The sequence below is a fragment of the Astyanax mexicanus genome, chromosome 15, assembly GCF_023375975.1.
Source record: "Astyanax mexicanus isolate ESR-SI-001 chromosome 15, AstMex3_surface, whole genome shotgun sequence".
In the NCBI taxonomy this organism is placed as follows: domain Eukaryota; kingdom Metazoa; phylum Chordata; class Actinopteri; order Characiformes; family Acestrorhamphidae; genus Astyanax; species Astyanax mexicanus.
Genome location: NC_064422.1, coordinates 21,297,407 through 21,322,095, shown reverse-complemented (window position 1 = coordinate 21,322,095; position 24,689 = coordinate 21,297,407). Strand labels below are relative to the sequence as shown.

At 41.5% G+C, this 24,689-nt stretch overlaps 38 non-coding genes across 38 annotated transcripts; all 38 read left to right on the top strand.

The window, feature by feature from the left end:
• The first annotated feature begins 4,878 nt into the window (after positions 1-4,878).
• trnal-caa (transfer RNA leucine (anticodon CAA)) lies at positions 4,879-4,991 on the top strand. The gene is made up of 2 exons: positions 4,879-4,916; positions 4,946-4,991. It is a non-coding gene; the product is annotated as a tRNA-Leu (tRNA).
• An 88-nt stretch (positions 4,992-5,079) lies between these two features.
• On the top strand, positions 5,080-5,192 carry trnal-caa (transfer RNA leucine (anticodon CAA)). Its single transcript has 2 exons — positions 5,080-5,117; positions 5,147-5,192. It is a non-coding gene; the product is annotated as a tRNA-Leu (tRNA).
• Positions 5,193-5,686: 494 nt separating this feature from the next.
• trnal-caa (transfer RNA leucine (anticodon CAA)) lies at positions 5,687-5,799 on the top strand. Its single transcript has 2 exons — positions 5,687-5,724; positions 5,754-5,799. It is a non-coding gene; the product is annotated as a tRNA-Leu (tRNA).
• An 88-nt stretch (positions 5,800-5,887) lies between these two features.
• trnal-caa (transfer RNA leucine (anticodon CAA)) lies at positions 5,888-6,000 on the top strand. Its single transcript has 2 exons — positions 5,888-5,925; positions 5,955-6,000. It is a non-coding gene; the product is annotated as a tRNA-Leu (tRNA).
• A 701-nt stretch (positions 6,001-6,701) lies between these two features.
• trnal-caa (transfer RNA leucine (anticodon CAA)) lies at positions 6,702-6,814 on the top strand. Its single transcript has 2 exons — positions 6,702-6,739; positions 6,769-6,814. It is a non-coding gene; the product is annotated as a tRNA-Leu (tRNA).
• Positions 6,815-7,716: 902 nt separating this feature from the next.
• trnal-caa (transfer RNA leucine (anticodon CAA)) lies at positions 7,717-7,829 on the top strand. Its single transcript has 2 exons — positions 7,717-7,754; positions 7,784-7,829. It is a non-coding gene; the product is annotated as a tRNA-Leu (tRNA).
• A 697-nt stretch (positions 7,830-8,526) lies between these two features.
• On the top strand, positions 8,527-8,639 carry trnal-caa (transfer RNA leucine (anticodon CAA)). The gene is made up of 2 exons: positions 8,527-8,564; positions 8,594-8,639. It is a non-coding gene; the product is annotated as a tRNA-Leu (tRNA).
• A 91-nt stretch (positions 8,640-8,730) lies between these two features.
• Positions 8,731-8,843, top strand: trnal-caa (transfer RNA leucine (anticodon CAA)). Its single transcript has 2 exons — positions 8,731-8,768; positions 8,798-8,843. It is a non-coding gene; the product is annotated as a tRNA-Leu (tRNA).
• An 898-nt stretch (positions 8,844-9,741) lies between these two features.
• trnal-caa (transfer RNA leucine (anticodon CAA)) lies at positions 9,742-9,854 on the top strand. Its single transcript has 2 exons — positions 9,742-9,779; positions 9,809-9,854. It is a non-coding gene; the product is annotated as a tRNA-Leu (tRNA).
• A 1,100-nt stretch (positions 9,855-10,954) lies between these two features.
• Positions 10,955-11,067, top strand: trnal-caa (transfer RNA leucine (anticodon CAA)). The gene is made up of 2 exons: positions 10,955-10,992; positions 11,022-11,067. It is a non-coding gene; the product is annotated as a tRNA-Leu (tRNA).
• An 88-nt stretch (positions 11,068-11,155) lies between these two features.
• Positions 11,156-11,268, top strand: trnal-caa (transfer RNA leucine (anticodon CAA)). The gene is made up of 2 exons: positions 11,156-11,193; positions 11,223-11,268. It is a non-coding gene; the product is annotated as a tRNA-Leu (tRNA).
• Positions 11,269-11,969: 701 nt separating this feature from the next.
• Positions 11,970-12,082, top strand: trnal-caa (transfer RNA leucine (anticodon CAA)). The gene is made up of 2 exons: positions 11,970-12,007; positions 12,037-12,082. It is a non-coding gene; the product is annotated as a tRNA-Leu (tRNA).
• Positions 12,083-12,779: 697 nt separating this feature from the next.
• On the top strand, positions 12,780-12,892 carry trnal-caa (transfer RNA leucine (anticodon CAA)). The gene is made up of 2 exons: positions 12,780-12,817; positions 12,847-12,892. It is a non-coding gene; the product is annotated as a tRNA-Leu (tRNA).
• Positions 12,893-12,983: 91 nt separating this feature from the next.
• Positions 12,984-13,096, top strand: trnal-caa (transfer RNA leucine (anticodon CAA)). The gene is made up of 2 exons: positions 12,984-13,021; positions 13,051-13,096. It is a non-coding gene; the product is annotated as a tRNA-Leu (tRNA).
• Positions 13,097-14,613: 1,517 nt separating this feature from the next.
• On the top strand, positions 14,614-14,726 carry trnal-caa (transfer RNA leucine (anticodon CAA)). Its single transcript has 2 exons — positions 14,614-14,651; positions 14,681-14,726. It is a non-coding gene; the product is annotated as a tRNA-Leu (tRNA).
• A 901-nt stretch (positions 14,727-15,627) lies between these two features.
• On the top strand, positions 15,628-15,740 carry trnal-caa (transfer RNA leucine (anticodon CAA)). Its single transcript has 2 exons — positions 15,628-15,665; positions 15,695-15,740. It is a non-coding gene; the product is annotated as a tRNA-Leu (tRNA).
• A 91-nt stretch (positions 15,741-15,831) lies between these two features.
• trnal-caa (transfer RNA leucine (anticodon CAA)) lies at positions 15,832-15,944 on the top strand. The gene is made up of 2 exons: positions 15,832-15,869; positions 15,899-15,944. It is a non-coding gene; the product is annotated as a tRNA-Leu (tRNA).
• A 292-nt stretch (positions 15,945-16,236) lies between these two features.
• trnal-caa (transfer RNA leucine (anticodon CAA)) lies at positions 16,237-16,349 on the top strand. Its single transcript has 2 exons — positions 16,237-16,274; positions 16,304-16,349. It is a non-coding gene; the product is annotated as a tRNA-Leu (tRNA).
• A 91-nt stretch (positions 16,350-16,440) lies between these two features.
• On the top strand, positions 16,441-16,553 carry trnal-caa (transfer RNA leucine (anticodon CAA)). The gene is made up of 2 exons: positions 16,441-16,478; positions 16,508-16,553. It is a non-coding gene; the product is annotated as a tRNA-Leu (tRNA).
• Positions 16,554-16,644: 91 nt separating this feature from the next.
• Positions 16,645-16,757, top strand: trnal-uaa (transfer RNA leucine (anticodon UAA)). Its single transcript has 2 exons — positions 16,645-16,682; positions 16,712-16,757. It is a non-coding gene; the product is annotated as a tRNA-Leu (tRNA).
• A 91-nt stretch (positions 16,758-16,848) lies between these two features.
• Positions 16,849-16,961, top strand: trnal-caa (transfer RNA leucine (anticodon CAA)). The gene is made up of 2 exons: positions 16,849-16,886; positions 16,916-16,961. It is a non-coding gene; the product is annotated as a tRNA-Leu (tRNA).
• A 161-nt stretch (positions 16,962-17,122) lies between these two features.
• trnal-caa (transfer RNA leucine (anticodon CAA)) lies at positions 17,123-17,235 on the top strand. The gene is made up of 2 exons: positions 17,123-17,160; positions 17,190-17,235. It is a non-coding gene; the product is annotated as a tRNA-Leu (tRNA).
• Positions 17,236-17,326: 91 nt separating this feature from the next.
• trnal-caa (transfer RNA leucine (anticodon CAA)) lies at positions 17,327-17,439 on the top strand. Its single transcript has 2 exons — positions 17,327-17,364; positions 17,394-17,439. It is a non-coding gene; the product is annotated as a tRNA-Leu (tRNA).
• Positions 17,440-17,530: 91 nt separating this feature from the next.
• trnal-caa (transfer RNA leucine (anticodon CAA)) lies at positions 17,531-17,643 on the top strand. The gene is made up of 2 exons: positions 17,531-17,568; positions 17,598-17,643. It is a non-coding gene; the product is annotated as a tRNA-Leu (tRNA).
• Positions 17,644-17,734: 91 nt separating this feature from the next.
• Positions 17,735-17,847, top strand: trnal-caa (transfer RNA leucine (anticodon CAA)). The gene is made up of 2 exons: positions 17,735-17,772; positions 17,802-17,847. It is a non-coding gene; the product is annotated as a tRNA-Leu (tRNA).
• Positions 17,848-18,952: 1,105 nt separating this feature from the next.
• On the top strand, positions 18,953-19,065 carry trnal-caa (transfer RNA leucine (anticodon CAA)). Its single transcript has 2 exons — positions 18,953-18,990; positions 19,020-19,065. It is a non-coding gene; the product is annotated as a tRNA-Leu (tRNA).
• Positions 19,066-19,357: 292 nt separating this feature from the next.
• trnal-caa (transfer RNA leucine (anticodon CAA)) lies at positions 19,358-19,470 on the top strand. Its single transcript has 2 exons — positions 19,358-19,395; positions 19,425-19,470. It is a non-coding gene; the product is annotated as a tRNA-Leu (tRNA).
• A 496-nt stretch (positions 19,471-19,966) lies between these two features.
• On the top strand, positions 19,967-20,079 carry trnal-caa (transfer RNA leucine (anticodon CAA)). Its single transcript has 2 exons — positions 19,967-20,004; positions 20,034-20,079. It is a non-coding gene; the product is annotated as a tRNA-Leu (tRNA).
• Positions 20,080-20,374: 295 nt separating this feature from the next.
• On the top strand, positions 20,375-20,487 carry trnas-cga (transfer RNA serine (anticodon CGA)). The gene is made up of 2 exons: positions 20,375-20,412; positions 20,442-20,487. It is a non-coding gene; the product is annotated as a tRNA-Ser (tRNA).
• Positions 20,488-20,578: 91 nt separating this feature from the next.
• Positions 20,579-20,691, top strand: trnal-caa (transfer RNA leucine (anticodon CAA)). Its single transcript has 2 exons — positions 20,579-20,616; positions 20,646-20,691. It is a non-coding gene; the product is annotated as a tRNA-Leu (tRNA).
• Positions 20,692-21,793: 1,102 nt separating this feature from the next.
• trnal-caa (transfer RNA leucine (anticodon CAA)) lies at positions 21,794-21,906 on the top strand. Its single transcript has 2 exons — positions 21,794-21,831; positions 21,861-21,906. It is a non-coding gene; the product is annotated as a tRNA-Leu (tRNA).
• A 91-nt stretch (positions 21,907-21,997) lies between these two features.
• On the top strand, positions 21,998-22,110 carry trnal-caa (transfer RNA leucine (anticodon CAA)). The gene is made up of 2 exons: positions 21,998-22,035; positions 22,065-22,110. It is a non-coding gene; the product is annotated as a tRNA-Leu (tRNA).
• Positions 22,111-22,402: 292 nt separating this feature from the next.
• On the top strand, positions 22,403-22,515 carry trnal-caa (transfer RNA leucine (anticodon CAA)). Its single transcript has 2 exons — positions 22,403-22,440; positions 22,470-22,515. It is a non-coding gene; the product is annotated as a tRNA-Leu (tRNA).
• Positions 22,516-22,606: 91 nt separating this feature from the next.
• On the top strand, positions 22,607-22,719 carry trnal-caa (transfer RNA leucine (anticodon CAA)). Its single transcript has 2 exons — positions 22,607-22,644; positions 22,674-22,719. It is a non-coding gene; the product is annotated as a tRNA-Leu (tRNA).
• Positions 22,720-23,215: 496 nt separating this feature from the next.
• trnal-caa (transfer RNA leucine (anticodon CAA)) lies at positions 23,216-23,328 on the top strand. The gene is made up of 2 exons: positions 23,216-23,253; positions 23,283-23,328. It is a non-coding gene; the product is annotated as a tRNA-Leu (tRNA).
• Positions 23,329-23,623: 295 nt separating this feature from the next.
• trnal-caa (transfer RNA leucine (anticodon CAA)) lies at positions 23,624-23,736 on the top strand. The gene is made up of 2 exons: positions 23,624-23,661; positions 23,691-23,736. It is a non-coding gene; the product is annotated as a tRNA-Leu (tRNA).
• A 91-nt stretch (positions 23,737-23,827) lies between these two features.
• Positions 23,828-23,940, top strand: trnal-caa (transfer RNA leucine (anticodon CAA)). The gene is made up of 2 exons: positions 23,828-23,865; positions 23,895-23,940. It is a non-coding gene; the product is annotated as a tRNA-Leu (tRNA).
• Positions 23,941-24,436: 496 nt separating this feature from the next.
• Positions 24,437-24,549, top strand: trnal-caa (transfer RNA leucine (anticodon CAA)). Its single transcript has 2 exons — positions 24,437-24,474; positions 24,504-24,549. It is a non-coding gene; the product is annotated as a tRNA-Leu (tRNA).
• The last annotated feature ends 140 nt before the right edge of the window (positions 24,550-24,689 follow it).

Genomic DNA, 24,689 nt, shown 5'->3' with positions numbered 1-24,689 from the left:
GGTTAGATTACTGGGGACTGGTGTTTAAAGTCGTTTAAAAATTAAGTGTTCACATTCAGACTACTCTCTGTGGAGTTTTTTTTCCTAAAGAGCTCTTATTTCCTAAAGAATGTACCTTTAAATCTATTTTTAATCAATGTAAATCTCATCCAGCTATTGCAAACTGAGCATTGTGTTGTTTGGATGATATGGAAAAAATATTTCTGAGCGATAATTGTTGAACTGAAACACTGAAATAAACCTACAACCTCATCTGCTCTGCCCAAAGAGACGCTAAATCATGTCTGGCAATGGATATCTATGCTAGTGTAATTAAAAAATCATGTTGCACTGTTAAAATATATATATATATATATTTTTTTTTTTGCGTGTTTTGAAATCTTAGGGTTTTTCTTATCATGATGTTACATTTAGTATCAAATCGCCCACCCTTTAGTGCCTTATCTACTACAATGCATAGTACATGGGATCTTAAGACACAGCAGCATAATTCTGCATTTTCTAAACGAGCCTTTGCTGTCCAGCACCACCCTTCTACACTGGTTTAAAGAACAGGCAGTGCTCGACCTGGAAGCAGATCAAAGAGCCATTTCACGTTGACCTGGAAGTTAGATCAAAGTGGAGCGTCTCCTCAACATTCGAATTCAATCATCTTCCACCACAGAGAGAGAGAGAGAGAGAGAGAGGGGGGGGGTGTGGGGGGAGGGAGATGGAGAGACGAGCCTACTCCTGTGAAATCAAACACAGCGGCGTGAGCTACCTCCAGATTTTTAATGTCAAGCATGAGAGAGAATATTCCGCAGACAGTAACCTCTCCACGATAGGCCGCCACTGCTCCAAAGCCAAAGTGACGTTGCAGGATTGTTCTCGTCTCTTCTCCCAAAGGCATCCCAGCAAACGCAGCCTGCTTAACAAGATCAAGGGCTTGCTTTCTTTATCTCCATCTCTCTCTCTCTCTCTACTTCTCCCCCTCTTCATCTTCTCCCTTTCCTGAAGAACGTCAAAAGCCTGCCTAGCCCATTTTGAGCACGGCATTACTGCAACTCATTCATTTAGATTTCCCGCTCCCTCAACATTTCTTAATCAAAAGCTGAAGAAAAAAGGTTTTTCTTGTGGGGGTGGCAGATAAAAATGAAAGAGAAAAATGGATTTTGATGTGTCCTCAGGGTTTTGTTCTCTCTCTTTCTCTCTCTCAGTTCCTTTTCTGAAATCTCGACACAGCAGGAGGCTTAACATTTTGCTGCTTTGTCATCAAAAATTTTAAGCAAGTCAGACCTTAATGTTCCAGAGGCGCCTCTAGTGAATATGAAACAGAACAGAATCTTTATGTATTTAAATAATGTTATTGGGTTTTTGTATTGAATGTAAATAAACATCATACATTCAACAAGACATTCTCAACAAAAATAATAACAGTAAATAATAAGAAAACAAAATGGAAAAGTACTTCTTAAAATCATCAGCAATCGTCCTGTCATTACTTGCCCATCACGCTCCGCAAAACCAGCAAGCTGCAGCGCCCCTATGCGTCGCATAGGCTTCATACCCCCTTTTTGCGCCACTGCATTTATGTATGTGTTTAGTTTAGTTGTGGCAGTTTAACTGGTGATGCATAATTTATCCTCCTAATGTTAGGAAGGAGGGTGAATAAGGGTCTCCATCGATGGAGCCACCAAATGTAATGAGAATTTTAATGAGGCTTTCGCACTCTCTTCTGCTCTATGTCAAGTTTGCTCAATACTACTATGGCCTGGCCTCATTACTCTGACTCCAGTTATGCAATAATTGGATTGACAATCACGTACAGCGCCTTTAATAGTCACCTTAATTTTTTACTACTATGTTCGTTTTCTTATTTAGATGCACTCAGTGTGCATACTGCCGTGGCAACAAGGCACATTTTTCACCGCAAACACACTGTATTTGGCAACTTCCAGATCCACCCACTTCATTTATTTCCATTCCTACATTATAAGGAACTGCGCTGCTAAGCAAACATCAAGAATAAATAATCTCTCTCTGTAGACTAATGGGAAATGTGTAGTGCCATTGTAAGACCACCACTACACAAACACAAGCATGACCTTCACTGGTCAGGGGGAAACCAAGGCCTGCTTCGCTCTTCCTGTTGACCTTTCAGCACAGGCAAAGGCAGCCCTTTCCCATGGTGCTCTAAATAATGCACGCACAGGTTAGAAGGTGGGGCAATGGACACTTAAGGTAACAAAAGTTGACCTTTATTTTTATATGACTAATCATTATTTTGTTATGATTAAGATCTTGAGCAACATGACCTTGACCAATTACATAATATTACACACATGCTCATAGTAATTACAATCTGAGCGTCTGATTTTTTTTAGGTAATATGAGCTTTATTATGGAGAGCAAACTGTGCAGCTGTTGTACAATATGTACACTGATTAGCCTTTAAATTATAACCTACCACATAATATTGTGGGCATCCCACCAAAATGACTCTGACTTTTTGAGATCTTATTAGCATTGATATTCTTGCCAATGAGCTTTGCACTCATTAAGAGAAGAAATTAAGAGACTACTTCAGTTTCTGAATCAGTTTCTCTGATTTTGATTTTGATGTTTGAGAAAAATGAACACAGTTGTTTTAATCTATTAACTGCGGACAACATTTCTCCCAAATTTCAAAAACAAATATTGTTATTTAGAGCATTTATTTTCAGAAAATGAGAAATGTCTAACATAACAAGAAAGATGCAGTGCTTTCAGACCTGTAATAGTGCAAAGAAAACAAGTTCATATTCATGAAGTTTTAAAAGTTCAGAAATCAATATTTGGTGGAATAACCCTGGTTAAATCACAGTTTTCATGCATCTTGGTATGTTCTCCTCTACCAGTCTTACACAATGCTTTTAAATAACTTTATGCCACTTTTTGTACAAAAATTCAAGTATGTAATTGGTTTGATGGCTTGTCTATGTATCTTCCTCTTGATTATATTCCAGAGGGTTTCGGTTTGGTTAAATAAAAAAAAACATAATTTTTAAGTGGTCTCTTATTTTTCCCAGAGCTGTATATAGGTTATACAACGTGTAATAGTCACAACTATATCTACAGTACTTTTTTTATAGATTGACAGCTCAAGACAGCAGATTTGTATTAGTAAAGCTGGTCAGCTGTTATACATGTGGGTTGACCAGATTGTTAGTGTTAATAGTAGTTTTGCCTGTGACTAAAAAAAGACTGCTTCACTGATCGCAGGAATTTAGGAATCAAGAGTCCAACACCAGCTTTGGATTCACATGGTAACACTGTTGTTAACCCACACTCCATTCATCGGTATTCTATTCTACAGACTTTGCTTATTATGGTCTAGAAACAAAATCATTAAGTGTTGGGGATGACTTGAAGGACCAAGACTTAATGATCTCATTCCCTTGCTTTTATTCGTATTAAGGACCTCGTTCACATGCCTTAATATGCAACGGTGATACATTAGGATCTTGTTCCCATGCTTTAATAAAACGAGGCCACACTTAACACATTTTTTACACATGGACTTTTAAAAAGCGTGCCAAAATCTGCACCCCATTATGAGCGAGTTTCTAAGTAAAGTTAGTTAAAGCAATTATGTCTGCTTTTATCAAGAATACTGCGTTGGAACTGCCAAAAGGGGGTGCTTTTCATGGAGGGGGTGCACTACTATGGTGCCAGGAAAAGCACCCTCTCTCAGGAGATAATAATAATAATAATAATAATAATAATAATAATAATAATAATAATAACCAAATCTATTATTATTTTTAAAATATTAGATGATAACTGATCAGATTTTGTCATATGTGTATTCTCAAATAAAAAGAGATTTCTGGTCTCAGACTGGAAGCGTGGGTTCAAATCCCACTTCTGACAAGTGTTTAGATTTTGCTGCATCAAAACATAATATTCTTAGATTGAGAAGCAATTTAACAACTCTACTGGAAAAAGTTCGACTCACGCTTGTGTCACAATGGCCGAGCGGATTAATGCACCAGACTCAAGGTTGTGCATCATCTGCAAAACAGAGAGATTTCTGGTCTCTGACTAGAGGTGTGGCTTCAAATCCCACTTCTGACAAAAGCTTTATATTTCTGCATCAAAACATAATATGCTTAGATTGAGAAGCAATTTAGGCGTGGGTACAAATCCCACTTCTGACAAGAGTTTCGATGTTTCTGCATCAAAACATAATATTCTTAGATTGAGAAGCAATTTAACAACTCTACTGGAAAATGTTCGCATCACTCAAGTGTCAGAATGGCAGAGCGGTCTAAGGCGCCAGACTCAAGGTTGTGCACCTTCTCCAAAACACAGAGATTTCTGGTCTCCGAATGGAGGCAGGGGTTCAAATCCCACTTCTGACAAGTGTTTTGATTTTTCTGCATCAAAACATAGTATTCTTAGATTGAGCAGCAATTTAACAACTCTACTGTAAAAAAGTCAACTCTCTGTTGTGTCAGAATGGCCGAGCGGTCTAAGGCGCTACACTCAAGGTTGTGCACCTTCTCCAAAACAGAGAGATTTCTGGTCACCGAATGGAGGCGTGGGTTCAAATCCCACTTCTGACAAAAGTTTTGATATTTCTGCATCAAAACATATTCTTAGATTGAGAAGCAATTTAACAACTCTACTGGAAAAAGTTCGACTTACTCTTGTGTCAGAATGGCCGAGCGGTCCAAGGCGCCAGACTCAAGGTTGTGCACCTTCTCCAAAACAGAGAGATTTCTGGTTTCCGAATGAAGGCGTGGGTTCAAATCCCTCTTCTGACAAGTGTTTTAATTTTTCTGTATCAAAACAAAATATGCTTAGACTGAGTAGCAATTTAACAACTCTACTGGAAAAAATTCACTTCACTCTTGTGTCAGAATGGCCGAGCGGTCTAAGGCGCCAGACTCAAGGTTGTGCACCTTCCCCAAAACAGAGAGGTTTCTGGTCTCCGAATGGAGGCGTGGGGTCAAATCCCACTTCTGACAAGAGTTTTGATTTTTCTGCATCAAAATATATTCTTAGATTGAGAAGCAATTTAACAACCCTACTGGTAAAAGTTCAACCTACTATTGTGTCAGAATGGCCGAGCGGTCCAAGGCGCCAGACTCAAGGTTGTGCACCTTCTCCAAAACAGAGAGATTTCTGGTCTCCGAATGGAGGCGTGGGTTCAAATCCCACTTCTGACAAGAGTTTTAATTTTTCTGTATCAAAACAAAATATGCTTAGATTGAGAAGCAACTTAACAACTCTACTGGAAAAAGATCAACTCCCTTTTGTGTCAGAATGGCCGAGCGGTCTAAGGCGCCAGACTCAAGGTTGTGCACCTTCTCCAAAACAGAGAGATTTCTGGTCTCCGAATGGAGGCCAGGGTTCAAATCCCACTTCTGACAAGAGTTTTAATTTTTCTGCATCAAAACATAATATGCTTAGATGTGGAAAAAATATGCTCTACTGGAAAAAGTTCAACTTACTCTTTTGTCAGAATGGCTGAGCGGTCCAAGGCGCCAGACTCAAGGTTGTGCACCTTCTCCAAAACAGAGAGATTTCTGGTCTCCGAATGGATGCGTGGGTTCAGATCCCACTTCTGACAAGAGTTTAAATTTTTCTGTATCAAAACATAATATGCTTAGATTTGAAGCAATTTAACAACTCTACTGTAAAAAGTTCACCACAGTCTTGTGTCAGAATGGCCGAGCGGTCTAAGGCGCCAGACTCAAGGTTGTGCACGTTCTCCAAAACAGAGAGATTTCTGGTCTCCGAATGGAGGCGTGGGTTCAAATCCCACTTCTGACAAGAGTTCTGATTTTTCTGCATCAAAACATGTTCTTAGATTGAGAAGCAATTTAACAACCCTACTGGTAAAAGTTCAACATACTATTGTGTCAGAATGGCCGAGCGGTCCAAGGCGCCAGACTCAAGGTTGTGCACCTTCTCCAAAACAGAGAGATATCTGGTCTCCGAATGGAGGCGTGGGTTCAAATCCCACTTCTGACAAGAGTTTTAATTTTTCTGTATCAAAACAAAATATGCTTAGATTGAGAAGTAACTTAACAACTCTACTGGAAAAAGATCAACTCCCTCTTGTGTCAGAATGGCTGAGCGGTCTAAGGCGCCAGGCTCAAGGTTGTGCACCTTCTCCAAAACAGAGAGATTTCTGGTCTCCGAATGGAGGCGAGGGTTCAAATCCCACTTCTGACAAGAGTTTTAATTTTTCTGCATCAAAACATAATATGCTTAGATTGAGAAGCAATTTAACAACTCTACTGGAAAAAGTTCAACTGACTCTTATGTCAGAATGGCTGAGCAGTCTAAGGCGCCAGACGTAAAGTTGTGCACCTTCTCCAAAACAGAGAGATTTCTGGTCTCCGAGTGGAGGCGTGGGTTCAAATCCCACTTCTGACGAGAGTTTGAATTTTTCTGTATCAAAGCATAATATGCTTAGATTGAGAAGCAATTGAACAACTCTACTGGAAAAAGCTCAACTCCCTCGTGTCAGAATGGCCGAGCGGTCTAAGGCGCCAGGCTCAAGGTTGTGCACCTTCTCCAAAACAGAGAGATTTCTGGTCTCCGAATGGAGGCGTGGATTCAAATCCCTCTTCTGACAAGTGTTTTAATTTTTCTGTATCAAAACAAAATATGCTTAGACTGAGTAGCAATTTAACAACTCTACTGGAAAAAATTCACCTCACTGTTGTGTCAGAATGGCCGAGCGGTCTAAGGCGCCAGACTCAAGGTTGTGCACTTTCTCCAAAACAGAGAGATTTCTGGTCTCCAAATGCAGGCGTGGGTTCAAATCCCACTTCTGACAAGAGTTTTGATTTTTCTGCATCAAAACATATTCTTAGATTGAGAAGCAATTTAACAACCCTACTGGTAAAAGTTCAACATACTATTGTGTCAGAATGGCCGAGCGGTCTAAGGCGCCAGACTCAAGGTTGTGTACCTTCTCCAAAACAGAGAGATTTCTGGTCTCCGAATGGAGGCGAGGGTTCAAATCCCACTTCTGACAAGAGTCTTAATTTTTCTGTATCAAAACAAAATATGCTTAGATTGAGAAGTAACTTAACAACTCTACTGGAAAAAGATCAACTCCCTCTTGTGTCAGAATGGCTGAGCGGTCTAAGGCGCCAGGCTCAAGGTTGTGCACCTTCTCCAAAACAGAGAGATTTCTGGTCTCCGAATGGAGGCGAGGGTTCAAATCCCACTTCTGACAAGAGTTTTAATTTTTCTGCATCAAAACATAATATGCTTAGATTGAGAAGCAATTTAACAACTCTACTGGAAAAAGTTCAACTGACTCTTATGTCAGAATGGCTGAGCAGTCTAAGGCGCCAGACGTAAAGTTGTGCACCTTCTCCAAAACAGAGAGATTTCTGGTCTCCGAGTGGAGGCGTGGGTTCAAATCCCACTTCTGACGAGAGTTTGAATTTTTCTGTATCAAAGCATAATATGCTTAGATTGAGAAGCAATTGAACAACTCTACTGGAAAAAGCTCAACTCCCTCGTGTCAGAATGGCCGAGCGGTCTAAGGCGCCAGGCTCAAGGTTGTGCACCTTCTCCAAAACAGAGAGATTTCTGGTCTCCGAATGGAGGCGTGGATTCAAATCCCTCTTCTGACAAGTGTTTTAATTTTTCTGTATCAAAACAAAATATGCTTAGACTGAGTAGCAATTTAACAACTCTACTGGAAAAAATTCACCTCACTGTTGTGTCAGAATGGCCGAGCGGTCTAAGGCGCCAGACTCAAGGTTGTGCACTTTCTCCAAAACAGAGAGATTTCTGGTCTCCAAATGCAGGCGTGGGTTCAAATCCCACTTCTGACAAGAGTTTTGATTTTTCTGCATCAAAACATATTCTTAGATTGAGAAGCAATTTAACAACCCTACTGGTAAAAGTTCAACATACTATTGTGTCAGAATGGCCGAGCGGTCTAAGGCGCCAGACTCAAGGTTGTGTACCTTCTCCAAAACAGAGAGATTTCTGGTCTCCGAATGGAGGCGAGGGTTCAAATCCCACTTCTGACAAGAGTCTTAATTTTTCTGCATCAAAACATAATATGCTTAGATTGAGAAGTAATTTAACAACTCTACTGGAAAAAGATCAACTAGCTCTTATGTCAGAATGGCTGAGCGGTCTAAGGCGCCAGACGTAAGGTTGTGCACCTTCTCCAAAACAGAGAGATTTCTGGTCTCAGAATGGAGGTGTGGGTTCAAATCCCTCTTCTGATAAGTGTTTTAATTTTTCTGTATCAAAACATATTCTTAGATTGAGAAGCAATTTAACAACTCTACTGGAAAAAGTTCGACTTACTCTTGTGTCAGAATGGCCGAGCGGTCCAAGGCGCCAGACTCAAGGTTGTGCACCTTTTCCAAAACAGAGAGATTTCTGGTCTCCGAATGGAGGCGTGGGTTCAAATTCCTCTTCTGACAAGTGTTTTAATCTTTCTGTATCAAAACAAAATATGCTTAGACTGAGTAGCAATTTAACAACTCTACTGGAAAAAATTCTCCTCAATCTTGTGTCAGAATGGCCGAGCGGTCTAAGGCGTCAGACTCAAGGTTGTGCACTTTCTCCAAAACAGAGAGATTTCTGGTCTCCGAATGCAGGCGTGGGTTCAAATCCCACTTCTGACAAGAGTTTTGATTTTTCTGCATCAAAACATAGTATTCTTAGGTTGAGAAGCAATTTCACAACTCTACTGGAAAAAGTTCAACTTCCTCTTGTGTCAGAATGGCCGAGCGGTCTAAGGCGCCAGACTCAAGGTTGTGCACCTTCTCCAAAACAGAGAGATTTCTGGTCTCCGAATGGAGGTGTGGGTTCAAATCCCACTTCTGACAAGAGTTTTGATTTTTCTGCATCAAAACATATTCTTAGATTGTGAAGCAATTTAACAACCCTACTGGTAAAAGTTCATCATACTATTGTGTCAGAATGGCCGAGCGGTCTAAGGCGCAAGACTCAAGGTTGTGCACCTTCTCCAAAACAGAGAGATTTCTGGTCTCCGAATGGAGGCGAGGGTTCAAATCCCACTTCTGACAAGAGTCTTAATTTTTCTGCATCAAAACATAATATGCTTAGATTGAGAAGTAATTTAACAACTCTACTGGAAAAAGTTCAACTAGCTCTTATGTTAGAATGGTTGAGCGGTCTAAGGCGCCGGACGTAAGGTTGTGCACCTTCTCCAAAACAGAGAGATTTCTGGTCTCAGAATGGAGGCGTGGGTTCAAATCCCTCTTCTGACAAGTGTTTTAATTATTCTGTATCAAAACATATTCTTAGATTGAGAAGCAATTTAACAACTCTACTGGAAAAAGTTCGACTTACTCTTGTGTCAGAATGGCCGAGCGGTCCAAGGCGCCAGACTCAAGGTTGTGCACCTTCTCCAAAACAGAGAGATTTCTGGTCTCCGAATGGAGGCGTGGGTTCAAATCCCTTTTCTGACAAGTGTTTTAATTTTTCTTTATCAAAACATATTCTTAGATTGAGAAGCAATTTAACAACTCTACTGGAAAAAGTTCGACTTACTCTTGTGTCAGAATGGCCGAGCGGTCCAAGGCGCCAGACTCAAGGTTGTGCACCTTCTCCAAAACAGAGAGATTTCTGGTCTCCGAATGGAGGCGTGGGTTCAAATTCCTCTTCTGACAAGTGTTTTAATCTTTCTGTATCAAAACAAAATATGCTTAGACTGAGTAGCAATTTAACAACTCTACTGGAAAAAATTCTCCTCAATCTTGTGTCAGAATGGCCGAGCGGTCTAAGGCGCCAGACTCAAGGTTGTGCACTTTCTCCAAAACAGAGAGATTTCTGGTCTCCGAATGCAGGCGTGGGTTCAAATCCCACTTCTGACAAGAGTTTTGATTTTTCTGCATCAAAACATAGTATTCTTAGATTGAGCAGCAATTTAACAACTCTACTGTAAAAAAGTCAACTCTCTGTTGTGTCAGAATGGCCGAGCGGTCTAAGGCGCTACACTCAAGGTTGTGCACCTTCTCCAAAACAGAGAGATTTCTGGTCACCGAATGGAGGCGTGGGTTCAAATCCCACTTCTGACAAAAGTTTTGATATTTCTGCATCAAAACATATTCTTAGATTGAGAAGCAATTTAACAACTCTACTGGAAAAAGTTCGACTTACTCTTGTGTCAGAATGGCCGAGCGGTCCAAGGCGCCAGACTCAAGGTTGTGCACCTTCTCCAAAACAGAGAGATTTCTGGTTTCCGAATGAAGGCGTGGGTTCAAATCCCTCTTCTGACAAGTGTTTTAATTTTTCTGTATCAAAACAAAATATGCTTAGACTGAGTAGCAATTTAACAACTCTACTGGAAAAAATTCACTTCACTCTTGTGTCAGAATGGCCGAGCGGTCTAAGGCGCCAGACTCAAGGTTGTGCACCTTCCCCAAAACAGAGAGGTTTCTGGTCTTCGAATGGAGGCGTGGGGTCAAATCCCACTTCTGACAAGAGTTTTGATTTTTCTGCATCAAAATATATTCTTAGATTGAGAAGCAATTTAACAACCCTACTGGTAAAAGTTCAACCTACTATTGTGTCAGAATGGCCGAGCGGTCCAAGGCGCCAGACTCAAGGTTGTGCACCTTCTCCAAAACAGAGAGATTTCTGGTCTCCGAATGGAGGCCAGGGTTCAAATCCCACTTCTGACAAGAGTTTTAATTTTTCTGCATCAAAACATAATATGCTTAGATGTGGAAAAAATATGCTCTACTGGAAAAAGTTCAACTTACTCTTTTGTCAGAATGGCTGAGCGGTCCAAGGCGCCAGACTCAAGGTTGTGCACCTTCTCCAAAACAGAGAGATTTCTGGTCTCCGAATGGATGCGTGGGTTCAGATCCCACTTCTGACAAGAGTTTAAATTTTTCTGTATCAAAACATAATATGCTTAGATTTGAAGCAATTTAACAACTCTACTGTAAAAAGTTCACCACAGTCTTGTGTCAGAATGGCCGAGCGGTCTAAGGCGCCAGACTCAAGGTTGTGCACGTTCTCCAAAACAGAGAGATTTCTGGTCTCCGAATGGAGGCGTGGGTTCAAATCCCACTTCTGACAAGAGTTTTGATTTTTCTGCATCAAAACATGTTCTTAGATTGAGAAGCAATTTAACAACCCTACTGGTAAAAGTTCAACATACTATTGTGTCAGAATGGCCGAGCGGTCCAAGGCGCCAGACTCAAGGTTGTGCACCTTCTCCAAAACAGAGAGATATCTGGTCTCCGAATGGAGGCGTGGGTTCAAATCCCACTTCTGACAAGAGTTTTAATTTTTCTGTATCAAAACAAAATATGCTTAGATTGAGAAGTAACTTAACAACTCTACTGGAAAAAGATCAACTCCCTCTTGTGTCAGAATGGCTGAGCGGTCTAAGGCGCCAGGCTCAAGGTTGTGCACCTTCTCCAAAACAGAGAGATTTCTGGTCTCCGAATGGAGGCGAGGGTTCAAATCCCACTTCTGACAAGAGTTTTAATTTTTCTGCATCAAAACATAATATGCTTAGATTGAGAAGCAATTTAACAACTCTACTGGAAAAAGTTCAACTGACTCTTATGTCAGAATGGCTGAGCAGTCTAAGGGGCCAGACGTAAAGTTGTGCACCTTCTCCAAAACAGAGAGATTTCTGGTCTCCGAGTGGAGGCGTGGGTTCAAATCCCACTTCTGACGAGAGTTTGAATTTTTCTGTATCAAAGCATAATATGCTTAGATTGAGAAGCAATTGAACAACTCTACTGGAAAAAGCTCAACTCCCTCGTGTCAGAATGGCCGAGCGGTCTAAGGCGCCAGGCTCAAGGTTGTGCACCTTCTCCAAAACAGAGAGATTTCTGGTCTCCGAATGGAGGCGTGGATTCAAATCCCTCTTCTGACAAGTGTTTTAATTTTTCTGTATCAAAACAAAATATGCTTAGACTGAGTAGCAATTTAACAACTCTACTGGAAAAAATTCACCTCACTGTTGTGTCAGAATGGCCGAGCGGTCTAAGGCGCCAGACTCAAGGTTGTGCACATTCTCCAAAACAGAGAGATTTCTGGTCTCCAAATGCAGGCGTGGGTTCAAATCCCACTTCTGACAAGAGTTTTGATTTTTCTGCATCAAAACATATTCTTAGATTGAGAAGCAATTTAACAACCCTACTGGTAAAAGTTCAACATACTATTGTGTCAGAATGGCCGAGCGGTCTAAGGCGCCAGACTCAAGGTTGTGTACCTTCTCCAAAACAGAGAGATTTCTGGTCTCCGAATGGAGGCGAGGGTTCAAATCCCACTTCTGACAAGAGTCTTAATTTTTCTGCATCAAAACATAATATGCTTAGATTGAGAAGTAATTTAACAACTCTACTGGAAAAAGATCAACTAGCTCTTATGTCAGAATGGCTGAGCGGTCTAAGGCGCCAGACGTAAGGTTGTGCACCTTCTCCAAAACAGAGAGATTTCTGGTCTCAGAATGGAGGTGTGGGTTCAAATCCCTCTTCTGATAAGTGTTTTAATTTTTCTGTATCAAAACATATTCTTAGATTGAGAAGCAATTTAACAACTCTACTGGAAAAAGTTCGACTTACTCTTGTGTCAGAATGGCCGAGCGGTCCAAGGCGCCAGACTCAAGGTTGTGCACCTTTTCCAAAACAGAGAGATTTCTGGTCTCCGAATGGAGGCGTGGGTTCAAATTCCTCTTCTGACAAGTGTTTTAATCTTTCTGTATCAAAACAAAATATGCTTAGACTGAGTAGCAATTTAACAACTCTACTGGAAAAAATTCTCCTCAATCTTGTGTCAGAATGGCCGAGCGGTCTAAGGCGCCAGACTCAAGGTTGTGCACTTTCTCCAAAACAGAGAGATTTCTGGTCTCCGAATGCAGGCGTGGGTTCAAATCCCACTTCTGACAAGAGTTTTGATTTTTCTGCATCAAAACATAGTATTCTTAGGTTGAGAAGCAATTTCACAACTCTACTGGAAAAAGTTCAACTTCCTCTTGTGTCAGAATGGCCGAGCGGTCTAAGGCGCCAGACTCAAGGTTGTGCACCTTCTCCAAAACAGAGAGATTTCTGGTCTCCGAATGGAGGTGTGGGTTCAAATCCCACTTCTGACAAGAGTTTTGATTTTTCTGCATCAAAACATATTCTTAGATTGAGAAGCAATTTAACAACCCTACTGGTAAAAGTTCAACATAATATTGTGTCAGAATGGCCGAGCGGTCTAAGGCGCTAGACTCAAGGTTGTGCACCTTCTCCGAAACAGAGAGATTTCTGGTCTCCGAATGGAGGCGAGGGTTCAAATCCCACTTCTGACAAGAGTCTTAATTTTTCTGCATCAAAACATAATATGCTTAGATTGAGAAGTAATTTAACAACTCTACTGGAAAAAAGTTCAACTAGCTCTTATGTCAGAATGGCCGAGCGGTCTAAGGCGCCAGACTCAAGGTTGTGCACCTTCTCCAGAACAGAGAGATTTCTGGTCTCTGAATGGAGGCATGGGTTTAAATCCCACTTCTGACAAAGGTTTTGATTTTTCTGCATCAAAACATAGTATTTTTAGATTGAGAAGCAATTTAACAACTCTACTAGAAATAGTTCAACTCTCTCTTGTGTCAGAATGGCCGAGCGGTCTAAGGCGCCAGACTCAAGGTTGTGCACTTTCTCCAAAACAGAGAGATTTCTGGTGTCCGGATGGAGGCGTGGGTTCAAATCTCACTTCTGATAAGAGTTTCAATTTTTCTGCATCAAAACTTAATATGCTTAGATTGAGAAGCAACTTAACAACTCTACTGGAAAAAGTTCAACTCACTCTTGTGGCAGAATGGCCGAGTGGTCAAAGGCGCCAGACTCAAGGTTGTGCACTTTCTCCAAAACAGAGAGATTTCTGGTGACCGGATGGAGGCGTGGGTTCAAATCTCACTTCTGATAAGAGTTTCAATTTTTCTGCATCAAAACTTAATATGCTTAGATTGAGAAGCAATTTAATAACTCTACTGGAAAAAGTTCAGCTTGCTCTTGTGTTAAAATGGCCGAGCGGTCCAAGGCGTCAGACTCAAGGTTGTGCACCTTCTCCAAAACAGAGAGATTTCTGGTCTCCGAATGGAGGCGTGGGTTCAAATCCCACTTCTGACTAGAGTTCTAATTCTTCTGTATTAAAACATAATATGCTTAGATTGAGAAGCAATTTAACAACTCTACTGGAAAAAGTTAAGCTCATTCCTGTGTCGGAATGGCTGAGTGGTCTAAGGCGCCAGATGGAAAGTTGTGCACCTTCTCCACAACTGAGAGATTTCTGTTCTCTGAATGGAGGCGTCGGTTCAAATCCCACTTTTGACAAGAGTTTTGATTTTTCTGCATCAAAACATAGTATTCTTAGATTGAGAAGCAATTTAACAACTCTACTGGAAAAAGTTCACCTCACTCTTATGTCAGAATGGCCGAGCGGTCTAAGGCGCCAGACTCAAGGTTGTGCACCTTCTCCAGAACAGAGAGATTTCTGGTCTCTGAATGGAGGCATGGGTTCAAATCCCACTTCTGACAAAGGTTTTGATTTTTTTGCATCAAAACATAGTATTCTTAGATTGAGAAGCAATTTAACAACTCTACTAGAAATAGTTCAACTCTCTCTTCTGTCAGAATGGCCGAGCGGTCTAAGGCGCCAGACTCAAGGTTGTGCACCTTCTCCAAAACAGAGAGATTTCTGGTGTCCGAATGGAGGCGTGGGTTCAAATCCCACTTCTAACAAGAGTTTTGATTTTTCTACATCAAAACATATTCTTAGATTGAGAAGCAATTTAACAACTCTACTGGAAAAAGTTCAACTTACTCTTGTGTCGGAACGGCCGAGCGGTCGAAGGCGCTAGGCTCAAGATTGTGCACTTTCTCCAAAACAGAGAGATTACTGGTCTACGAATGGAGGTGTGGGTTCAAATCCCACTTCTGACAAGAGTTTAAATTTTTCTGCATCAAAACATAGTATTCTTAAATTGAGAAGCAATTTAACAACTCTACTGGAAAAAGTTCACCTCACTCTTATGTCAGAATGGCCGAGCGGTCTAAGGCACCAGACTCAAGGTTGTGCACCTTCTCCAGAACAGAGAGATTTCTGGTCTCTGAATGGAGGCGTGGGTTCAAATCCCACATCTGACAAGAGTTTGAACTTTTCTGTATCAAAACATATTCTTAGATTGAGAAGCAATTTAACAACTCTACTGGAAAAAGTTCAACTTCCTCCTGTGTCAGAATGGCCGAGCGGTCTAAGGGGCCAGACGGAAGGTTGCGCACTTTCTCCAAAACAGAGAGATTACTGGTCTACGAATGGAGGTGTGGGTTCAAATCCCCCTTCTGACAAGAGTTTAAATTTTTCTGCATCAAAACATAATATTCTTAGATTGAGAAGAAATTTAACAACTCTACTGGAAAAAGTTCACCTCACTCTTGTGTCAGAATGGCCGAGCGGTCTAAGGCACCAGACTCAAGGTTGTGCACCTTCTCCAAAACAGAGACATTTCTGGTCTCCGAATGAAGGTGTGGGTTCAAATCCCTCTTCCGACAAGAGTTTTAATTTTTCTGCATCAAAACATAATATGCTTAGATTGAGAAGCAATTTAACAACTCTACTGGAAAAAGTTTAACTTACTTTTGTGTCAGAATGGCCGAGCGGTCTAAGGCGCCAGACTCAAGGTTATGCCCCTTCTCCAAAACAGAGAGATTTCTGGTCTCCGAATGGAGGCGTGGGTTCAAATCCCACTTCTGACAAAAGTTTTGATTTTTCAGCATCAAAACATAATATTCTTAGATTGAGAAGAAATTTAACAACTCTACTGGAAAAAGTTCACCTCGCTCTTGTGTCAGAATGGCCGAGCGGTCTAAGGCGCCAGACTCAAGGTTGTGCACCTTCTCCAAAACAGAAAGATTTCTGGTCGCCGAATGGAGGCGTGGGTTCAAATCCCACTTCTGACAAGAGTTCTGGTTTTTCTGCATCAAAACATAATATGCTTAGATTGAGAAGCAATTTAACAACTCTACTGGAAAAAGTTTAAATTACTTTTGTGTCAGAATGGCCGAGCGGTCTAAGGCCCCAGATGCAAGGTTTTGCACCTTCTACAAAACAGAGAGATTTCTGGTCTCCGAATGGAGGCGTGGGTTCAAACCCCACTTCTGACAAGAGTTTTGATTTTTCTGCATCAAAACATATTCTAAGATTGAGAAGCAATTTAACAACTCTACTGGAAAAAGATCAACTGACTGTTGTGTCAGAATGGCCGAGCGGTCTAAGGCGCCAGACTCAAGGTTATGCCCCTTCTCCAAAACAGAGAGATTTCTGGTCTCCGAATGGAGGCGTGGGTTCAAATCCCACTTCTGACAAGAGTTTTGATTTTTCTGCATCAAAACGTAATATTCTTAGATTGAGAAGAAATTTAACAACTCTACTGGAAAAAGTACAGCCCTCTCTTGTGTCAGAATGGCCGAGCGGTCTAAGGCGCCAGACTCAAGGTTGTGCACCTTCTCCAAAACAGAGAGATTTCTGGTCTCCGAATGGAGGCGTGGGTTCAAATCCCACTTCTGACAAGAGTTTTAATTTTTCTGCATCAAAACATAATATGCTTAGATTGAGAAGCAATTTAACAACTCTACTGGAAAATGTTTAACTTACTTGTGTGTCAGAATGGCCGAGCGGTCTAAGGCGCCAGACGTAAGTTTTTGCCCCTTCTCCAAAACAAAGAGATTTCTGGTCTCCGAATGGAGGCGTGGGTTCAAACCCCACTTCTGACAAGAGATTTGATTTTTCTGCATCAAAACATAATATGCTTAGATTGAGAAGCAATTTAACAACTCTACTGGAAAAAGTTTAACTTACTTTTGTGTCAGAATGGCCGAGCGGTCTAAGGCGCCAGACGCAAGGTTGTACACCTTCTCCAAAACAGAGAGATTTCTGGTCTCCGAATGGAGGCGTGGGTTCAAACCCCACTTCTGACAAGATTTTTGATTTTTCTGCATCAAAACATATTCTAAGACTGAGAAGCAATTTAACAACTCTACTGGAAAAAGATCAACTGACTGTCTGCATCAAAATATAATATGCTTAGTTTGAGAAGCAATTTAACAACTCTACTGGAAAAAGTTTAACTTACTTTTGTGTCAGAATGGCCGAGCGGTCTAAGGCGCCAGACTCAAGGTTGTGCACCTTCTCCAAAACAAAGAGATTTCTGGTATCCGAATGGAGGCGTGGGTTCAAATCCCACTTCTGACAAGAGTTTTAATTTTTCTGCATCAAAACATAATATGCTTAGATTGAGAAGCAATTTAACAACTCTACTGGAAAAAGTTTAACTTACTTTTCTGTCAGAATGGCCGAGCAGTCTAAGGCGCCAGACTCAAGGTTGTGCACCTTCTCCAAAACAGAGAGATTTCTGGTCTCCGAATGGAGGCGTGGGTTCAAATCCCACTTCTGACAAGAGTTTTGATTTTTCTGCATCAAAACGTAATATTCTTAGATTGAGAAGAAATTTAACAACTCTACTGGAAAAAGTACACCTCACTCTTGTGTCAGAATAGCCGAGCGGTCTAAGGCGCCAGACTCAAGGTTGTGCACCTTCTCCAAAACAGAGAGATTTCTGGTCTCCGAATGGAGGCGTGGGTTCAAATCCCACTTCTGACAAGAGTTTTAATTTTTCTGCATCAAAACGTAATATTCTTAGATTGAGAAGAAATTTAACAACTCTACTGGAAAAAGTACACCCCACTCTTGTGTCAGAATGGCCGAGCGGTCTAAGGCGCCAGACTCAAGGTTGTGCACCTTCTCCAAAACAGAGAGATTTCTGGTCTCCGAATGGAGGCGTGGGTTCAAATCCCACTTCTGACAAGAGTTTTATTTTTTCTGCATCAAAACGTAATATGCTTAGATTGAGAAGCAATTTAACAACTCTACTGGAAAATGTTTAACTTACTTGTGTGTCAGAAAGGCCGAGCGGTCTAAGGCGCCAGACGCAAGTTTTTGCACCTTCTCCAAAACAAAGAGATTTCTGGTCTCCGAATGGAGGCGTGGGTTCAAACCCCACTTCTGACAAGAGATTTGATTTTTCTGCATCAAAACATATTCTAAGATTGAGAAGCAATTTAACAACTCTACTGGAAAAAGATCAACTGACTCTTGTGTCAGAATGGCCAAGCGGTCTAAGGCGCCAGACGCAAGGTTATGCCCCTTCTCCAAAACAGAGAGATTTCTGGTCTCCGAATGGAGGCGTGGGTTCAAATCCCACTTCTGACAAGAGTTTTAATTTTTCTGCATCAAAACATAACATGCTTAGATTGAGAAGCAATTTAACAACTCTACTGGAAAAAGTTTAACTTACTTTTGTGTCAGAATGGCCGAGCGGTCTAAGGCGCCAAACTCAAGGTTGTGCACCTTCTCCAAAACAGAGAGATTTCTGGTCTCCGAATGGAGGCGTGGGTTCAAATTCCCCTTCTGACAAGAGCTTTGATTTTTCTGCATCAAAACATAGTATTCTCAGAATGAGAAGCAATTTAACAACTCTTCTGCAAAAAGTTTAGCTCCCTCTTGTGTCAGAATGGCCGAGCGGTCTAAGGCGCCAGAATCAAGGTTATGCCCCTTCTCCATAACAGAGAGATTTCTGGTCTCCGAATGGAGGCGTGGGTTCAAATTCCCCTTCTGACAAGAGTTTTGATTTTTCTGCATCAAAACATATTCTAAGATTGAGAAGCAATTTAACAACTCTACTGGAAAAAGTTCAACTCCCTCTTGTGTCAGAATGGACGAGCGGTCTAAGGCGCCAGACTCAAGGTTGTGCACCTTCTCCAAAACAGAGAGATTTCTGGTCTCCGAATGGAGGCGTGGGTTCAAATCCCACTTCTGACAAGAGTTTTGATTTTTCTGCATCAAAACATAGTATTCTTAGATTGAGAAGCAATTTCACAACTCTACTGGAAAAAGTTCAACTCACTTTTGTGTCAGAATGGCCGAGCGGTCTAAGGCGCCAGACTCAAAGTTGTGCACCTTCTCCAAAACAGAGAGATTTTTGGTCTCCGAATGGAGGCGTGGGTTCAAATCCCACTTCTGACAAGAGTTTTGATTTTTCTGCATCAAAACATAGTATTCTTAGATTGAGAAGCAAATTCACAACTCTACTGGAAAAAGTTCAACTCACTTTTGTGTCAGAATGGCCGAGCGCTCTAAGGCGCCAAACTCAAGGTTGTGCATCTTCTCCAAAACAGAGAGGTTTCTCGTCTCCGAATGGAGGCTTGGGTTCAAATCCCACTTCTGACAAGAGTTTTGATTTTTCTGCATCAAAATATATTCTAAGATTGAGAAGCAATTTAACAACTCTGCTGGAAAAAGTACACCCCACTCTTGTGTCAGAATGGCCGAGCGGTCTAAGGCGCCAGACTCAAGGTTGTGCACCTTCTCCAAAACAGAGAGATTTCTGGTCTCCGAATGGAGTCGTGGGTTCAAATCCCACTTCTGACAAGAGTTTAAATTTTTCTGCATCAAAACATAATATGCTTAGATTGAGAAGCAATTTAACAACTCTACTGGAAAAAGTTTAACTTAATTTTGTGTCAGAATGGCCGAGCGGTCTAAGGCCCCAGACGCAAGGTTTTGCACCTTCTCCAAAACAGAGAGATTTCTGGTCTCCGAATGGAGGCGTGGGTTCAAACCCCACTTCTGACAAGAGTTTTGATTTTTCTGCATCAAAACATATTCTAAGATTGAGAAGCAATTTAACAACTCTACTGGAAAAAGATCAACTGACTGTTGTGTCAGAATGGCCGAGTGGTCTATGGCGCCAGACACAAGGTTATGCCCCTTCTCCAAAACAGAGAGATTTCTGGTCTCTGAATAGAGGCGTGGATGCAAGTCCCACTTCTGACAAGAGTTTTAATTTTTCTGCATCAAAACATAGTATTCTTAGATTGAGAAGCAATTTGACAACTCTACTGGAAAAAGTTCAATTCCCTATTGTGTCAGAATGGCCGAGCGGTCTAAGGCGCCAGACTCAAGGTTGTGCACCTTCTCCAAAACAGAGAGATTTCTGGTCTCCGAATGGAGGCGTGGGTTCAAATCCCACTTCTGACAAGAGTTTTAATTTTTCTGCATCAAAACATAATATGCTTAGATTGAGAAGCAATTTAACAACTCTACTGGAAAAAGTTTAACTTACTTTTGTGTCAGAATGGCCGAGCGGTCTAAGGCGCCAGACTCAAGGTTGTGCACCTTCTCCAAAACAGAGAGATTTCTGGTCTCCGAATGGAGGCGTGGGTTCAAATTCCCCTTTTGACAAGAGTTTTGATTTTTCTGCATCAAAACATAGTATTCTCAGATTGAGAAGCAATTTAACAACTCTTCTGGAAAAAGTTCAGCTCCATCTTGTGTCAGAATGGCCGAGCGGTCTGAGGCGCCAAACTCGAGGTTATGCCCCCTCTCCAAAACAGAGAGATTTCTGGTCTCCAAATGGAGGCGTGGGTTCAAATCCCACTTCTGACGAGAGTTTTGATTTTTCTGCATCAAAACGTAATATTCTTAGATTGAGAAGAAATTTAACAACTCTACTGGAAAAAGTACACCCCACTCTTGTGTCAGAATGGCCGAGCGGACTAAGGTGCCAGACTCAAGGTTGTGCACCTTCTCCAAAACAGAGAGATTTCTGGTCTCCGAATGGAGGCGTGGGTTCAAATCCCACTTCTGACAAAAGTTTTAATTTTTCTGCATCAAAACATAATATGCTTAGATTGAGAAGCAATTTAACAACTCTAATGGAAAAAGTTTAAATTACTTTTGTGTCAGAATGTCCGAGCGGTCTAAGGCCCCAGACGCAAGGTTTTGCACCTTCTCCAAAACAGAGAGATTTCTGGTCTCCGAATGGAGGCGTGGGTTCAAACCCCACTTCTGACAAGAGTTTTGATTTTTCTGCATCAAAACGTAATATTCTTAGATTGAGAAGAAATTTAACAACTCTACTGGAAAAAGTACACCCCACTCTTGTGTCAGAATGGCCGAGCGGTCTAAGGCGCCAGACTCAAGGTTGTGCACCTTCTCCAAAACAGAGAGATTTCTGGTCTCCAAATGGAGGCGTGGGTTCAAATTCCCCTTCTGACAAGAGCTTTGATTTTTCTGCATCAAAACATAGTATTCTCAGAATGAGAAGCAATTTAACAACTCTTCTGCAAAAAGTTTAGCTCCCTCTTGTGTCAGAATGGCCGAGCGGTCTAAGGCGCCAGAATCAAGGTTATGCCCCTTCTCCATAACAGAGAGATTTCTGGTCTCCGAATGGAGGCGTGGGATCAAATCCCACTTCTGACAATAGTTTTGATTTTTCTGCATCAAAACATATTCTAAGATTGAGAAGCAATTTAACAACTCTACTTGAAAAAGATCAACTGACTGTTGTGTCAGAATGGCCGAGCGGTCTAAGGCGCCAGACTCAAGGTTATGCCCCTTCTCCAAAACAGAGAGATTTCTGGTCTCCGAATGGAGGCGTGGGTACAAATCCCACTTCTGACTAGAGTTTTGATTTTTCTGCATCAAAACATATTCTAAGATTGAGAAGCAATTTAACAACCCTACTGGAAAAAGTTCAACTTACTCTTGTGTCAGAATGGCCGAGCAGTCCAAGGCGCCAGACTCAAGGTTATGCCCCTTCTCCAAAACAGAGAGATTTCTGGTCTCCGAATGGAGGCGTGGGTTCAAATTCCCCTTCTGACAAGAGTTTTGATTTTTCTGCATCAAAACATTTTCTAAGATTGAGAAGCAATTTAACAACTCTACTGGAAAAAGTTCAACTCCCTCTTGTGTCAGAATGGACGAGCGGTCTAAGGCGCCAGACTCAAGGTTGTGCACCTTCTCCAAAACAGAGAGATTTCTGGTCTCCGAATGGAGGCGTGGGTTCAAATCCCACTTCTGACAAGAGTTTTGATTTTTCTGCATCAAAACATAGTATTCTTAGATTGAGAAGCAATTTCACAACTCTACTGGAAAAAGTTCAACTCACTTTTGTGTCAGAATGGCCGAGCGGTCTAAGGCGCCATACTCAAAGTTGTGCACGTTCTCCAAAACAGAGAGATTTTTGGTCTCCGAATGGAGGCGTGGGTTCAAATCCCACTTCTGACAAGAGTTTTGATTTTTCTGCATCAAAACATAGTATTCTTAGATTGAGAAGCAAATTCACAACTCTACTGGAAAAAGTTCAACTCACTTTTGTGTCAGAATGGCCGAGCGCTCTAAGGCGCCAAACTCAAGGTTGTGCATCTTCTCCAAAACAGAGAGGTTTCTCGTCTCCGAATGGAGGCTTGGGTTCAAATCCCACTTCTGACAAGAGTTTTGATTTTTCTGCATCAAAATATATTCTAAGATTGAGAAGCAATTTAACAACTCTACTGGAAAAAGTTTAACTTAATTTTGTGTCAGAATGGCCGAGCGGTCTAAGGCGCCAGAATCAAGGTTGTGCCCCTTCTCCAAAACAGAGAGATTTCTGGTCTCCGAATGGAGGCGTGGGTTCAAATCCCACTTCTGACAAGAGTTTTGATTTTTCTGCATCAAAACGTAATATTCTTAGATTGAGAAGAAATTTAACAACTCTGCTGGAAAAAGTACACCCTACTCTTGTGTCAGAATGGCCGAGCGGTCTAAGGCGCCAGACTCAAGGTTGTGCACCTTCTCCAAAACAGAGAGATTTCTGGTCTCCGAATGGAGTCGTGGGTTCAAATCCCACTTCTGACAAGAGTTTAAATTTTTCTGCATCAAAACATAATATGCTTAGATTGAGAAGCAATTTAACAACTCTACTGGAAAAAGTTTAACTTAATTTTGTGTCAGAATGGCCGAGCGGTCTAAGGCCCCAGACGCAAGGTTTTGCACCTTCTCCAAAACAGAGAGATTTCTGGTCTCCGAATGGAGGCGTGGGTTCAAACCCCACTTCTGACAAGAGTTTTGATTTTTCTGCATCAAAACATATTCTAAGATTGAGAAGCAATTTAACAACTCTACTGGAAAAAGATCAACTGACTGTTGTGTCAGAATGGCCGAGTGGTCTATGGCGCCAGACACAAGGTTATGCCCCTTCTCCAAAACAGAGAGATTTCTGGTCTCTGAATAGAGGCGTGGATGCAAGTCCCACTTCTGACAAATGTTTTAATTTTTCTGCATCAAAACATAGTATTCTTAGATTGAGAAGCAATTTAACAACTCTACTGGAAAAAGTTCAATTCCCTATTGTGTCAGAATGGCCGAGCGGTCTAAGGCGCCAGACTCAAGGTTGTGCACCTTCTCCAAAACAGAGAGATTTCTGGTCTCCGAATGGAGGCGTGGGTTCAAATCCCACTTCTGACAAGAGTTTTAATTTTTCTGCATCAAAACATAATATGCTTAGATTGAGAAGCAATTTAACAACTCTACTGGAAAAAGTTTAACTTACTTTTGTGTCAGAATGGCCGAGCGGTCTAAGGCGCCAGACTCAAGGTTGTGCACCTTCTCCAAAATAGAGAGATTTCTGGTCTCCGAATGGAGGCGTGGGTTCAAATTCCCCTTCTGACAAGAGTTTTGATTTTTCTGCATCAAAACATAGTATTCTCAGATTGAGAAGCAATTTAACAACTCTACTGGAAAAAGTTCAACTCCCTCTTGTGTCAGAATGGACGAGCGGTCTAAGGCGCCAGACTCAAGGTTGTGCACCTTCTCCAAAACAGAGAGATTTCTGGTCTCCGAATGGAGGCGTGGGTTCAAATCCCACTTCTGACAAGAGTTTTGATTTTTCTGCATCAAAACATAGTATTCTTAGATTGAGAAGCAATTTCACAACTCTACTGGAAAAAGTTCAACTCACTTTTGTGTCAGAATGGCCGAGCGGTCTAAGGCGCCAGACTCAAAGTTGTGCACGTTCTCCAAAACAGAGAGATTTTTGGTCTCCGAATGGAGGCGTGGGTTCAAATCCCACTTCTGACAAGAGTTTTTATTTTTCTGCATCAAAACATAGTATTCTTAGATTGAGAAGCAAATTCACAACTCTACTGGAAAAAGTTCAACTCACTTTTGTGTCAGAATGGCCGAGCGCTCTAAGGCGCCAAACTCAAGGTTGTGCATCTTCTCCAAAACAGAGAGGTTTCTCGTCTCCGAATGGAGGCTTGGGTTCAAATCCCACTTCTGACAAGAGTTTTGATTTTTCTGCATCAAAATATATTCTAAGATTGAGAAGCAATTTAACAACTCTACTGGAAAAAGTTTAACTTAATTTTGTGTCAGAATGGCCGAGCGGTCTAAGGCGCCAGAATCAAGGTTGTGCCCCTTCTCCAAAACAGAGAGATTTCTGGTCTCTGAATGGAGGCGTGGGTTCAAATCCCACTTCTGACAAGAGTTTTGATTTTTCTGCATCAAAACGTAATATTCTTAGATTGAGAAGAAATTTAACAACTCTGCTGGAAAAAGTACACCCCACTCTTGTGTCAGAATGGCCGAGCGGTCTAAGGCGCCAGACTCAAAGTTGTGCACCTTCTCCAAAACAGAGAGATTTCTGGTCTCCGAATGGAGTCGTGGGTTCAAAGCCCACTTCTGACAAGAGTTTAAATTTTTCTGCATCAAAACATAATATGCTTAGATTGAGAAGCAATTTAACAACTCTACTGGAAAAAGTTTAACTTAATTTTGTGTCAGAATGGCCGAGCGGTCTAAGGCCCCAGACGCAAGGTTTTGCACCT